Below are 15640 nucleotides of genomic sequence, written 5' to 3'. Positions count from 1 at the left end.
GGGAAATGAAGAAATCCCGATACTTTCTTGACAGGGTGTATATGTATATCCCTACATCTATCTCATTTAGTTATACATACAACCATTAGGTGAACAAAACTATTATACTTTGTAGCGACATTTTGCAAGAGTATAAAAATAGTAGCCTTTCTAATCCCATATTTTTCAGATAAGTCTTTCTGGATTAATATTTATATATAGGTTTAACATATTTAATATAGAGGAACGTATATGACCTTATCAGAACGACTTTAGGCATTAAGACTATAGTCGTTTGAAAGGGAAATCTAGAATGTGTGACGCAACCATTTGGCTAACACTCATAACTTTGAAGTCATTCTCACGAGTAGACAAATTCATCTCTATTGGTATTTGCTAACCCGCTGAAAAGAATGCCAATCTCAAATCATTTTGCTAATGTGAATTGAAATTATTGTCAACTTATCTGATAAATAAGTGATCTCTTGAAAACAAAACTTCCAAAGTCTCTGATTAGAAGTCTATTAAATGCTAACATTAGATAAAGTTTGGAGAGCGATGAAACGAACAAAAGAAGTATGAAAACAATTTCCCGGAAAATTCAGAATAAAGGAAACAAATAACATTGTTGCCGCTTAAAAAAAACCAGAGAGTAGATTTCAAGCAAAATATAAAGTTTCAAGAAAAAAACCAAAGACTGAAAAATAAAGACATATAAATAAAACAAAAGAAAATGCGACATGTTGGCACTAACCAATGGTAAATGAACAGTGAATTCTTTGGATGATATTTTCCAAGCCTGAGAGAATCGTTTGGGCATTGAATTTAAAAATTTAATACTAATACTATTATCAACAAATAAATTGGTCCAATCAAGTGTCGCAAACTGTATAATTCCTGTACAAATATCAATATTAACACGTAAATGCTACATATAACGGCACATATGCATACGAGTAAACTGCAAAACCTTTACCCCTCCAAACACCTCGCAAATATAGTAAGTGGTATGGGGCCACAATCAGCGTTGTGGCATCAGTCTGGGTTGCAATAGTTAAATGGTCGATCAATCGTTATTGTTATTCACCTAGACCCCACACGCTCACCCTCTGATCCACATTGCATGTGAAAGTGTCCAGCTGCTGGTTGGGCTTTATTTTCTTGCTGTTGATTGTTTATCTGTTTGGGCCGAGACAAACCGATTTGCGCAGCAAAAGCGGTGATGGCGTGGGGAATGGTTGCAAGAGAAGTGCACTGAGGTTCATGTATATAGGTATATATATGATTTCATATGTTCCGAATGCTTAACGCGTTGAGACTTTCATGCAAATGCAGTGAAATCGCACAAGTATGCGCACACATATTTTTATAGGAGCCGGCAAGTAAGTGCATGTGCTATAAAAGCATAAAAGTGTATAAGTGTGTTATTCTTTCACTTTGCCTCACATTCTTATTTACTAAAGTCGCTTAAAGCATTTCCAAAATTATGAATTCGTTGGAGAGTAAAACAAAAATTGGTGGATACACCAAAATAATAACTGTTTTGAAGGAGAAAATCGGTGAAATGGTACCACTAAAGAGAACTAGATTGAACAAAACAGTTTCACTCAATTTTATTGAGATATATAACTTTGATCATATAGAGTCAATTGCTGACTCGCAAAAACTCGATACTTAGATGACTGCTAGTCATCACCCGCACATTTTAACTTCGATCCAAAACACTTGGATTACCAGGTCCCCGAGCACGGTCCCAGCTGTCGTTTTTCTGCAACACATACCTTCGAGCGAAGTATGGAAAATATCACTGGAGGATCCATTTTCTATGGTCCTAAGCTTGCTGTAAGGGTTGGAGAAGAAGTACGTTTTGCGAACTTTTCATCAATTCCACTTTTATGCTTCCTGACCATCACAGCGTCTTCCAAGCGAAAATTACTGTCATGAAGACAGCAGTAAGTGTACTGCTCCGTAGCGGCGACCCTTTCATAGTGGTTACCATCTATTCCGATAGTAAGGCAACGATATTATTCTTGAGCTAGTGAAGGTATGCCTAGACTCTTTAAATCTAGATATAGCAATATTGCAAGAAACTGCACAGCTGATGAGCTTACAGGCCAGGTACTTCAGTTTCATTAGCTTCAAAATGGGAATGGATAAGACCTATGTTAGGATTTCTGGTTCACTACAGGATGGTTGGGCCTCGGACCAGCTCAGCAATCGTTTGTCAACCACTAAGAATTGTACAGTCACAAAGTCAAACTTCATAATCGTTAGAACTACAGTGAATCCCGAATTTTGCATCGGGACGATAGGATTGAAAATCTTCCCAATGTTTGTTGCATAAGCTCACCCCTTCTTTATTGGCCTTTGTCAGATAAAGGCCAAAGCCTCTCGAAACTAATACTTTCTGAAAGCCTGGTGAAATAGCGATTATTGTGTTAAAAATCCCACTTTATTCTTTATTCATTTTTATTTTGTGCGAAAATTCTATATATAAATTAAAAAATTGGTCGAAGAGTTTGTGACCTCTAAATATTCATCTCTGAATAAGCAGGAGGATGGAGTCATGTGTAGAAGTTCACGCAAGTGAGGAAAGTTCTCTGAGTACCATTCACTTGGAGTAGCCAGAAACGATTCTTTTACATATGGTTCAAGCAACTCACGACTTTCGGTCCAAGACCAAGTATCCTCTGGATAGCAGACACTTCTGTTTGAAGGCAAGCTAAAGTGAGGCGAGTAGGTTTTTGCGGCATTTACTACGGTGGCCATAAAACGGAGCGCAAATTCGGTGTGGAATTCTTGGTGATAAAGAGACTCTGTCGCCGAGTCCTGGCTTTCACCCCGGCGGATGAACGTCTAGCCACAATTCGCATCAAAGCGAAGCCCTTCAACATATCGTTGGTTTGCGACCACCTCCCGAAGAAACAGAAGTACTATGGGACCAAAGATATCTTCTATGAGCGATTGGAGCACACCTATAAGAGCTGCCCCCGCCACGATGTCAAAATCGTGCTTTGGCGACTTTAACGCCGGGGCGGGTAAAGAAGGTATTTTTGGCACAATGGCCGGTAATTTCAGCCTTCACGATGAAGCATCCCCAAACGCGGACGAGGAGTGCAGAGTCGCAGCGGAGAAAAAACAGACTGCGGGATGTGGATAGATACTGGGAGTTGAAGCGGGAAGCGAAACGCATTTGCAGACAAAAATAGAGAGAGGCCGATATGCGTGAGTATGAAGAGCATGACAAGCTGACCGACAGGGGTAATGCTCGAAAATTCTACAAAAAGATACGGCGACTAACAGAAGGTTTCAATACCGGAGCATACTCTAGTAAAACCCCCAGAGGTGATCTAGTGACGGATGCCCAGAACGTACTAAAATTATGGAGGGAACACTTCTCCAGCCTGCTGAATGGCAGTAAAAGCATAACACCCGGAGATGGCGAACCCGATTTCCCAATCTATGACGATGGAGCAGATAGATGGATAAAGAGTGATGGCATCGCACAGTATAACCAAAAGCAAATACATATTATGAAGATGTGAAATTTTTAAGGTTAACTAACACAAAATTTCTACACGTTCATGCATAGAAAAGATTCAATATATAGAAGGTCACAAACATATGACTTCATCACCACCATATGAAGTGTCAAAGTAAAAAATTATATTAAATAAAGTAAGCACAAATTTTGCTTAACAAATTGCATTCCCACTACTCAAAAGTAATATAAGAAATTTGCGCCCACACATAGCAACATATATGAGTCACAACAACACTGCTGCCATGTACACATTTGGTACCTCTACAACGTCTTAGAATGTAAAAAATCCAACAAAAAAAATGAAAGAGAAAATTCACTCGCCAGTGTCTGCACTTGCAGTGATCAGCGATATGAAGCATGAAAAAGTTTAGGTCATAAATAATGTCGACGTCTGGAAGCAGGTCACACTTACTATAACTTAACCAACTGAGCAGCACTTGTTTTGGCGTTTCGAAATGTCACTTCTGTTGTTTTTTTTTTGTATTTTTTTGTGTGCTCCACCTCTCGCTGATGATATCTCAAGCTGTCTTTAATTTGCTGCATATGAGTACTTCAGCAAGTACTGCCACATATACACATACCATACGAGCATAAGAGCATGCATATTCCGTTACTTGAATACAAATATGTTTATGTAGGAGGGTTGGAGATGGAAAATATTAGTGTACACTGGGCGAAAATGATAAGTACTCCAAACTCTCTGAACTAGTCGTATGAAATACCGCAACTTAATACCTAGTTTTTCAGAGTTACAGAATTTCTCAGAGAGATAGCTGTCAAAGTAAACATTTGTGTTTGACATTTACGACACTTAAAAATTAATATGACTTTAAAATAAAACAATTTATTATTAAATTAAAATATTAAAAACATTTTTAAGAGTCGTCACAGAATTTAAGATTTTTCCAAGAGTTAAAATTTTTAGTTTCTAATTTTACTAATAATCATCCCACTTCAATGACCCTCCCTAATGTGACAGTACAATCTCCGCCGTTTACGCCCAAACTACTTAAGTAAACTGCAGCAATCACCACACCAGCACTCATTTTATAAGCGCCTATATTTGGCCTCTGTTTTTAGGCTCGACGACACACATGGACCATTCAGCTATTTGAAGACATTTTTGTTGTCAGACTCGCATAAGTAGCGTAGAGCTTTCAATATAACCAACATGTTGCCAACAAAAACCGAAAAAGAAGAGAAAATAAGAACAAAATTAAGTAGTTTCACTGATATCAGTGGCTTGCAACATGAGACTCAAGGAGCAACGTAGCGACTCAAGCTTGTAATGCGTTTTGTCTACGTGTGTGTGTGTTGTGCGAGCGCAGATTTATTTTCTTTTTATCAGTGCTATGCAGGCTGGACCTTGTAGTCGCAGAGTATGCTGACGTAAGTAGACTTCTGAGAGATTTTTGTAGTTGAATGTGTGTATGATGGATAGCTAAATAGAGACTGCATGTTTCAGTTGGAAAACATCTCTGTTTTGTATATGCAGCTAAGTACATTAATATCTCTTTAAATATACTTGTAGGTTTAAGATGTTTTTATGATAACATTTTACTTCTTACAAAATAGTGTTCAATTAACTATCAAACAAGTCCCGATTCTATTGCTTTATAAGAAGTTCTTGGCCTCAGAAAAATCTTTTAAAAATCTAAATTTGATATTAATTTCAATGTTATGAAACATTAAAATATTCGAACCAAAGGCCTGTAGACAAAGATGCAAAAATTCCAATACTTTTACAGAGGTTTTTAATGACTTAGTTTAACTATTTTTCTGCAATGAAAAGTTTTGAAAATTTGACTGTTTTCAAAAAACCAGTTGATATTCAAAGTTCTGCCTGTGTAAGAAGAACCTTTACCTCCTTAAATACCCATTTTTGACATTACATAACTCTTGCATATATAAAGTTATCTCGGAAACGATGAAAAATGTTTTTTAGATTGGTACAATCTGTTTTTTATAGTTGGCAGCAGTTTGTTCAGGATGCGAAAAATTTGCCTGGCGATTTTTTCCATGCAAACAAATTTGAACAACGAAAATGCTTGAAATTTTGTATTATTAATAAAATGATAGTTACGAAATTTTTGAAAATATTTTCGAGATATTTTGGGGAGTCTACCTTATTACCAATTCAAGTATTTGAGTGGCACAAAGCGTTCAGTGAAGGTCGTGAAACCACCGAAAACTTGCATCGCATGACTTATTCAACCATCTCTGTTAATAACAGGGGCATTGAAAAAGTTACAGAAACCGTCTAAAACTCTTCATGTCGGAAAGATAAAGATTGCAATGTGTCGACTCAACACGTTTTGGTTAAAGTTTTGGATATGTAATGTAACAATGCTAGACTCAAACCAAAAGATCTGAAACTTTTGCGAAAACGACTCCAAGTAGTGGTCATAAAGTGATTGAGCACCCTTCATTTATCAAATTTTTAAACCAATAACGATGGGTTTATGAATACGACGTCGAAACTGTCCAACAATCTAGCGAATCGCGCCACAGCACTCCGCAAATGAACTGAAACTGAAGAAATGAAATTCGTTGAATGTCTTCCCAGCCGAAGCCTATTACAAGTGTATAGAAAATTGGATTAATCTTTGAAATTTTTTATAGGTTCGAAAGGATTTTGAAGGTGATAAAAAATTAGAATTGAATACTTGACAATGTAGTTTTTTTTCGACAGTCCGAGTCAAATTTGTATATTTCTTTACGATAATACATAAAACCAGAAGCCGTACGGCATATTTGGTGGACGTAAAGCCCACAAACAAATCGGCAAAGAAAATAATTGCAGTATTCTATGAAGTTTTACTACACTGAACTCATATCAATTTTCAGAATTTAATTGTGTTCTGCCCAATCCACAAAAAGGCAGGCCCAACAATTTGCTCCAACTACCGTGGAAAAAGCCTCTCCTTCTTTCGAAAGTGTGTGAATGATTAAAGGCCACCGTCAACAAACTGATTAAACTTTGTCAGTGCAGCTTTAAGTCTGGAAAATCAAGAACCAACTAGATATTCACCATGCGCCAAATCTTAGATATGACCCGTAAAAAAAATATCGACCTCTTCGTCGAAAAGGAGCCGCTTATATGCCACAATGTCTGAATTTGGTATCCCCGCAAAACTAATACAATGTAAACTGATACCAAAAGCTCCGTCAGGATGGGGAAAGACCTCTCCGAGCCGTTCGATACCAAACGAGGTTTCAGGCAAGGACTTCTGGAGAAAATAATTCGAACTGCAGAACTGAATAGAGTATATACAATCTTTTATAAGAGTATACAGCTGCTGGCGTATGCCGATGATATTGATATCATCGGCCTTAACACCCGCGCTGTAAGGTCTACTTACCCCAGACTGGATAAGGAAGCGAAGCAAATGGATCTGATAGTAAACGAGGGCAAGACGAAATATCTCCTGTCATTAAACAAACAATCGTCGCACTCGGGACTTGTCTCCCACTGTTGACAATCATAACTTCTAAGTCGCAAATAATTTCGTCTATCTTGGAACACAGCATTAACACCAACAACAATGTCTACCTCGAAATCCAACGCAGAATAACATCGGAAGAGTCAGCGTTACGAGTTTTCAGAGAAAAGTTCTGCGGAGAATTAATGGTATTTGCACATTGGCAACGGCAGAAACCACAGCCTATATAAAGATGAGCTGTACGAGCTATACAAGTACAACGGCATTGACATAGTTGAGCGAATTAAGGAACAGCGGCTACGCTGGCTAGGTCCGAATGGATGAAAACACTCCAGCTCTGAGAGTATTATAAAAAAAAATATTAGAAAAGTAAGATATAGTATATCTTAAAGAAAAATAGAAACACAATACCTAATTGCTTTATTTTGTAAGGACGCGATGTAAAAGACATTGTTTACCTGAAAGCAAATAGCAATCAAATACTATTGACATAACAATCATTCTGGATCAAACTTACTCGTACTCCAGCCAGTATAAAAATGCTCGCATACATATCTTAAGTCGCGCTGGACCTTTCCGATCCAGATAGATGGTAAGTTCTTAAATAAAACTAAGGAAAACTTAATATGGGAAATTTTTTTGTATGAGAATATATGAGAATTTAAGAAAAGAACTATGAAAATAGGTGGTAAAAGCTAAGTGAATTCGAAACGAGTGAACATTTGGTTAAATCTAATAGAAGCTACAAGTCACCGCACAAACGTTTAGAGGCCATTTTTTTGGTAATGTTCAAATTTATTTAATAGTCACGAAGTTATCAAACAGTATTATTATATACTATTTTTTGACCTTAATAAAAATATCCATATTATTTTGTCCACTCAATAAAGTCGTTTAATTACCATCACACAATATAATTAACATTTTTTTATCACTTGCATTACACAAATTGCACTTTCACTTATTTTTAACACCATTTTTTTTACTTTTTTTATTTTCATACACAAAACGAAATCGGCCTCTTAGTTAAAAGTATCCAAGCTATTTACATAAGTAGTCGGCTTTTTATGGCCAACGCGACCTTTTCAGGCCCGACAACTTTTAAGCCCAATCTGTTACATTTATCCGCATTTCATTTCTATTTGTTTGTATTATACAATATAACTTCAAGTGTTTTGTACGCGGCGTTTGAGTGCTTGTAGATGCTGCGCACCGCCAGCTCCAGCCCTACAGCCAGAGTCTAACCCACTGTCAACGCGTCGCATATTAATGGCTTAAACATGCATAAACTCTACTTAAGCCGCCGCGCACCATTGCGCCTTACAACAACAACAGTAACAAAAACATGAACTACCAAGAAGCTGCCACCCATTCTTTCTTTTCACCGTATTCTGCATGCTCTGGCAACTTTGTGACAAAAAAATACTGTATAAAAAAGTTACACGCAAAGAAAAATAAAGCGAGTGCTGGGAATAAGCGAAGAAAAATTGAAATTATTTGTCCTGCGGGATTTTTTGCGGCTGCTACACTTGTTTGCATCCACGCAACCCACACCAACGCACATGGAAGTAAAGAAGACAGAGGCACTTGATGAGCCTGGCAGGAGCGCATGGATGTGGAGCGCAGAGAGGAATGTGTGGACGGACAAGTTGACTTTTTAACGCCACTCATTCGCATTTGCTGGTATTTATTTTTCGAATGTACTGCGCTGTAGTTATGTGCGTGTGTGTGTGTTTGCATGTATTTTTAACCGCCATTTATTCGGTTGGTTGGCTAACTGTGGATTTTTGTTTCGCTGTTCGGTCGGTTGACTGTTCCCTGGTTTACCGCGTTATTTGTCGCTTTGTCAAGCCATTTGGGAGTTGAGCAAAAGAAAAACTTGCAAAAAAATATGCAAAATAAACTCCCAAAATAATAAAGAAACACTTTTCATATTTTCACGCCCGCTGACGGCGTATATTATTTTAACTCTATTAAAATAATATATATTATGACACTTTTACACATTTCAACGGGTATGCATATACTCGTACCAATTATGGCATGTTTGAATGGTATATGTTTAAATTTATTGTTTCGAATATATTACGGTTTATTTTTCGAGTTCTTGACAGGAGCAGGGTATTAAGAAATAATCTGTTAATTTTTTATCTCTCACATGTTGCTTGTAGTAAATTGTTGCTCATTTTGTACTTTAACTTAATTGTTGTGATAAGTATTAGAAGAATGAAGAGTAAATTTTCATAAAGATATGCGTCCTTAAATAATAATTCAATAACGGATTATTGTTTACCATAAATGTCACTTATAAGAAACCAACAAAACTGAAAAAAAAAATTAAAAAAGCAGCTACTCAATAATAAAAGATGATTTTTTTACTAAGGTCCCAGCCGATGTTTTTCAAATAGTTTTTAACCGGTCTGCAACATAAGGCCGAGCGTTGTAAAGATGGAAAATTATTGTCTCGAGTCTAGTCGCAAATTCCGAGCATTTTTTTGGCAGTCGTCTGCTTCGATTTGATGATTTGTTGTCGGTAGCATTTCACATTAATGGTTCAATCGGTTTTAGAAGCTCATAATATCGCACGTTCTACAGGTAATGCGATGTATCGGTTTTGGTAAAAATTATTAAAAGAGCGATAAATCAAAAAGTAAATGTTTTACAGACAAAAAATTTTGCACCGAAAATGGTACAAGAGAGAATTATGGTGTCAAATTTTGGATGATGGGCGTAGAACCGCTTACATTTAGATGAAAATCTATAACTCGGAACCTACTGGACCGATTTCAATCAAATACAGTAAGTAATATCCTGACATTTTTATATTACAGTGTAAAAACTCGCGATATCAAACAAAAAACCCACCTTCTAAAAATTGTAAATTCAACCTGATTCTTTCACTTTCCAGCATACAAATATTGCTCTCAAAATATTGCATATTACTCCTAATTATTGCCGAAATCGGACTATAGCTTTTCAGTAACCCAGTCGCTACATATGTGGACCCCGGTTAGTATGGCTGACTTTTGCCGAAAATATCGGTCAATATGTGAGATAAATTATTAAAAATATACCCTTGTGTCGAAAATGGGTTTAATTGGATCAATACTTCCTTGGACTACATTTACTTAATATAAAGATTTTCGAAATTCCAGTTTATTTTTTATCAAATATAAGGGAACTGTGGGACGGCAAGCTCCTTATATACAGCTGCAAGCGAAACTATTGATTTTCGGAAAGGTGGAAAGAACAGCTGATACGATTAGGAGTGTCGTGTCGCAGTGGAAAGAAAACGGACAGCCGTGAGTTGAAGAGGGAAAGCGAAACGCATATGCAGACAAAAAAAAGAAAGAGGCCGAAATCTGTAAGTATGAAGAGCTTGAGAAGCTGATCGACTGAGATCACCCATTCCGCAATCGATAACGATGAAATAGATTACTCGATTATGATAAAGTTCGAATAGCACTTACTCGCCTGAAGAACAACAAAGCGGGAGGGATCAATGGATTACCGGCCGAGCTATTCATATACGACAACGAAAAACTGACAAGGCGCATGCATTAGTAGAAATTTAACTGTGCTCTGCGCAATTTACAAAAAGGGGGACCCCACAGTCTGCGCCAATTACCATGGGATGGTCTCCTTAATAACACATATAAGGCCTTATCGAGCGTACTGTATGAAAGATTAAAGCCCACCATCAATATTGGACCTTATCAGCGTGCCTTAAAGACCTGAAAAATGTACAATCGACCAGACTTCCACCATGCGCCGAATCTTGGAAAAGGAAGATCGAGACGCACCACCCCTTCGTCGATTTTAAGGTCGCCTTCGACAGCTCGAAAAGAAACTGCTCTATGCCGCTATGTCTGAACTTGGTATCTCCATAAAGCTGTGTAAGCTGACGTTGAGCAACACCAAAAGCTCCGTCAGGATAGGGAAGGACCTCTCCGAGCCGTTCGATGCCAACCGAGCTTTCAGACGAGGGGTCTCCTTAACGTGTGACTTCTTCAACCTATTGCTGAAGAAATTAATACGAGCTGCAGAGCTAAATAGAGAAGGTATAATCTTCTATACGTCGATGATATTGATATCATTGACCTAAACAACAGCGCCGTTAGTTCTGCTGTCTCCGAACTGGATAAGATATGGGTCTGGTTGAGAATGAGGAAAAAACGATATATCTTCTGTCATCAAACAAACTGTTATAATTTTGAAATCGTAGATCATTTCGTCTATCTTGGAACCAGCTTCAATACCAAAAACAATATCAGCTTTGAAATCCAACGCAGAGTCAGTCTTCGCAACAGGTGCTACTTTGGACTAGAGAATGGTTTAGAGGAAGATTTGTGGTCCTCTGACAACGGCGAATACCGCAGACGATGGAAAAATGCGTTGTAGAAGATATACGGCGCCATTGACATAGTTCAGCGATTCAAGAGACAGTGACTGCGCTGGCTGGGTCATGTTGTCCGGATGAAAGAGAAAATACTCCAGCATTGAAGGTTTTCGATTCAGTACCCACCGGTGGAAGCAGAAGGAAAAGAAAACCTCCACTGCTTTGAAGAGATAAGGTGGAGAAGGACCTGGCTGCACTTGGTATCTTGAGTTGGCGCCAAATAGCAAAAGGAAGAAACGACTGGCGCGCCGTTGTTAACCGCTTACACAGTAAAGAAGAAGAACCAATATTCTAGTTTAATATAAAGTTTGGTGCCAAACTTCAGATTTTATTTGCAATATAAAAAAACTGATGATTTAGTTTGGATGTTTACAGAGAGACGTACATGGGAAATCGACTCAACTCATTATGCAGATCATATGCAAACTTCTCCGACTTTTCTTGGAGTTATAAACTTTATAACAAACTTAATATCCCTCATTAAGGGTACCATAAATAACAAAATTAAGTTTCTTATAATAATTCGTTAAAAAATTACAAATCCTTCTTCGCTGATACCTTCATCGGATTTGGACATTAGGATAAATCTGAACAATGACCACAAATACATACTTATTTTGTTAATAAGAATCAGGTTATATGATTATAAAGGTTATGTTTCAAGCACTCTTCATTGTGGAATATACAATATAATAACTAAGGATAAAAAAATTGCTTTCGTCTTAAGATAAAAAAAAACCTTTAATTCACAATAAAATTAGGCTATACTTATTTCTGATATCTCTTAAAAATATTCATTATTGCAAATTTGTTTCACTTTTCGAACAGAAAATCCACAGATGTCCTTCAGCGCTCAACGCAAATATTAACTAAAATAATATTCATACCCAAAAATAACATTTGCATTCACTTTCAGCATTTTCAATAAAGCAATTTACAACAGCTTTCCAAAGCTTAAATCACACCGGCAAGAGCAACAGCAACAGCAGCAGCAACATTTATTGAAATACGAAACAAGTGGCTGCTGCGAGGTCAGCAAAACAATATTACCATTGACCTTCGATTGTGCCGATTGTAGTGATTGCTCGCTTTGCTTCGACGAAGCCAAAATGTGTAAACGCCATTTCACAGGCAAGAGCTGAGGAAAACTTTTATCATAAATTTCGAAACAGCTGCCAAAAAAGGTGTCTGTTCGCGCCGAAGTAAAAGTGTGAAAGCGCCAGCACATATTTTTTCATAATTTCTTTTGTGGAGGGCTACAAGCTTTGCTCGTGGTTAAGGTCACCCATGTTGGTAGCAACAGATATTCATATGAAAAGGATGTACTCGAGTTATGGCAAAAAAAAAGCAAACACCAATTTGGACAATCGAAATGCGTTATTGCACAGTTGAATGCGTAGTAATTTCACTTTTCTCGGCGGTGAAGAAAAGTTCAGGAAAATATTTGTAAAGTGTAATGTGTTTTTTGGTTGTTTGGTGGTGCCATTCAAACAATATACTGCAGATGTTGGCTATGTAGACAATAAAGCTTTTCATAAGAGTGAGTGAGTTTGGAATTTAAGAATTTCGGAAGCAATACTTTAAGCATTGATCTTGGAATGTAGAAATATTTTGCGACTTCATATTCATTATTATTTAAAAAGACGAATAACTTATATTTCTTGTGTCTAGAAATATAATTTACAATGTCATTAAACGTTAAACTTATGAATCTATCTCAATGGAGCACACTTATCATGACGTTTTTCTATAACACTTTACGTAATCTTTTCATATACTATAGAATCTATAAGTATAGATCATAAGTCTAAATATTTGTATATAAATTTAAATGCAATACTAACTGTAATGTACATTCCGAAGAATTCCCACAATAAATGTTGGACAACATGGCGTATGAGTAATAAGTAGAGATAAACTTGCGAATAAGGACAAGGTGAACCTTCTTTTACTTTTGTAATGTTGTTGACAATGTGACTATATCAATATTGTCCAAATTGGTTGATTACGGGATATCAGTAACCCTAAACATGAAATTTATCAATGGTCTGCAGACTGTAACATATGAAGTTTGTTTCGAATTGCTTGCTTATAAAATAGGTCTTGGGATAGGGTCTAGACATCTATCTGAGGTGTTATTTCAAAAGCAAAGCTTTCAACAGAACAATTAGTTGACCAATTTGTAGCAAAAGTCATAAAGAAATAACAGAAATGAATGACATTCTTGAAAACATTTTTTTATTTCAAAGGGGTGGTTTATCTTCGGGTTCAAATGTCGGCCTATTTTTGACGGCACTGCAGGCTTCTTGTGCAAACTGCCGGTTTTCGCCCTGGAGCCGAAAACTCCCGAGCACATGATTGTAGACTGCACATTAATCAAGGCCTGAGGATCTATATATTGGAATAGGGATCAAATTGCCTTAAAAAGACACCCAGATACCGGAAATTAATCAGATTGCTGGGTATACATGAGTTTCTGTGACAGAACGGGAAGACTTTAAGTCGAAAATCTCGTCTCAATTTATTTTTATCTATATGTCTATCTACAGATTATATTTGAGCAATATTTTTTTATTACATCAATTAATAATTATTATTATTTATAGAAAACAACAATCCATTGAACGTATCATTGCTGGTGCGAGGTTGTTGACTTCTTGTCAATAGATTCCAGCTTCAGCACTTTGAAACCAAAAATCTCGTAAATGAACATACTTTCAAATTCTCAATTTAATATTCAATCAATTTCTATATAGTTATGAAATAGTATGTAAAAAATATTATTATTTATAGAAAACAACAATCCATTGAACGTATCATTGCTGGTGCGAGGTTGTTGACTTCTTGGCAATAGATTCCAGCTTCAGCACTTTGAAACCAAAAATCTCGTAAATGAACATTCTTTCAATTTCTCAATTTAACATTCAATAAATTTCTATATAGTTATGAAATAGTATGTAAAAAATATATTTTTTTTAAACCGCGAAGGTAAACGACCCCCTTAAGGACATAGACTAACATTATAATTGCCACGAAGAGACTAATAATAGTGAGTATGAATGATCCATAAAATTTTAAATTTACTCTATAAGGGGACATAAACTGAATTTAAATCGGTTTTAATGACTAATTAAATAATACTAATTATTATATGCTAAATTAGTTTCGATGACGTTTTATGAAAGAACTGAATTGGCTTATTTACATTTTTCTTAATATGTACAACAGTTAGTTAATAATCACTCATTTTAACCCAATACAATCCAGAATTCAAATTATTCCAAAATTTTTACAGCTTTGTTTTTGTTCTCAAAATGCAGATTTGCATGTCCGTTGAGTTAACTGAGGAAAAGTGGGGACATGCTTTTTACGTGATGTTTTCCCACGATTGAGCGCCATATTTGATTCACAGTCACGTTTTATCAAAGCATACAATCGCACAATCGAAATTTATGCATTTACAAGGTGGTCCAAAAACTAAAAAAGTCACACAAATGTAATTCGAAATTTAAATAATAATTATTAGTATTAAGAAAGTTAACAATATTTTAGAACATTAGAAGATTTATAAATATGTTTTTTTTTAACATAAAATGAAAGCCCATTAACCAAGAATGTATTGAAAAACTTAACCGAAAAAATCGAAAACAGAACTACACAGTTTGGTTTGATACGATGTGTGGGAAGTGTCGTCGACTTGTTGAAACCAAATGTCGCCGAGATCTTCAGCTTCAATTTCAGGCATCAAAAAGTCGGTTGTCATGGCACGATAACGGTTGCCACTGACGATTCTCAACGGCAGAAATATAAACTGAAGATTCCACCGGCCCACAAACCACACCAAACCGTTGTTTTTATACCCTGAACAGGTTATATCAAGTTTGCCACGAAGTTTGTAACACCCAGAAGGAAGCGTCGGAGACCCTATAAAGTATATATATAAATGATCAGTATGTTGAGCTGAGTCGATTTAGTCTTGTCCATCTGTCTGTCTGTCCGTCTGTATATATACGAACTAGACCCTCAGTTTTTAAGATATCGTTTTGAAATTTTGCAAACGTCATTTTCTCTTCAAGAAGCTGCTCATTTGTCGGAAATGCCGATATCGGACCACTGCAACATATAGCTGCCATACAAACCGAACGATCGAAATCAAGGGCTTCCATGGAAAACTTTCGCATTTGACGTGGTATCTTCACGAGATTTGACATGGATTACTGCTTAAGGCTTGCTTAACAATATAATATCCGAAAAAACTGTTCAGATCGGATTGTT

The sequence above is a fragment of the Bactrocera neohumeralis genome, chromosome 5 (assembly GCF_024586455.1).
Source record: "Bactrocera neohumeralis isolate Rockhampton chromosome 5, APGP_CSIRO_Bneo_wtdbg2-racon-allhic-juicebox.fasta_v2, whole genome shotgun sequence".
Classification (NCBI taxonomy): Eukaryota; Metazoa; Arthropoda; class Insecta; order Diptera; family Tephritidae; genus Bactrocera; species Bactrocera neohumeralis.
Note: the sequence above shows the minus strand (reverse complement) of the source record.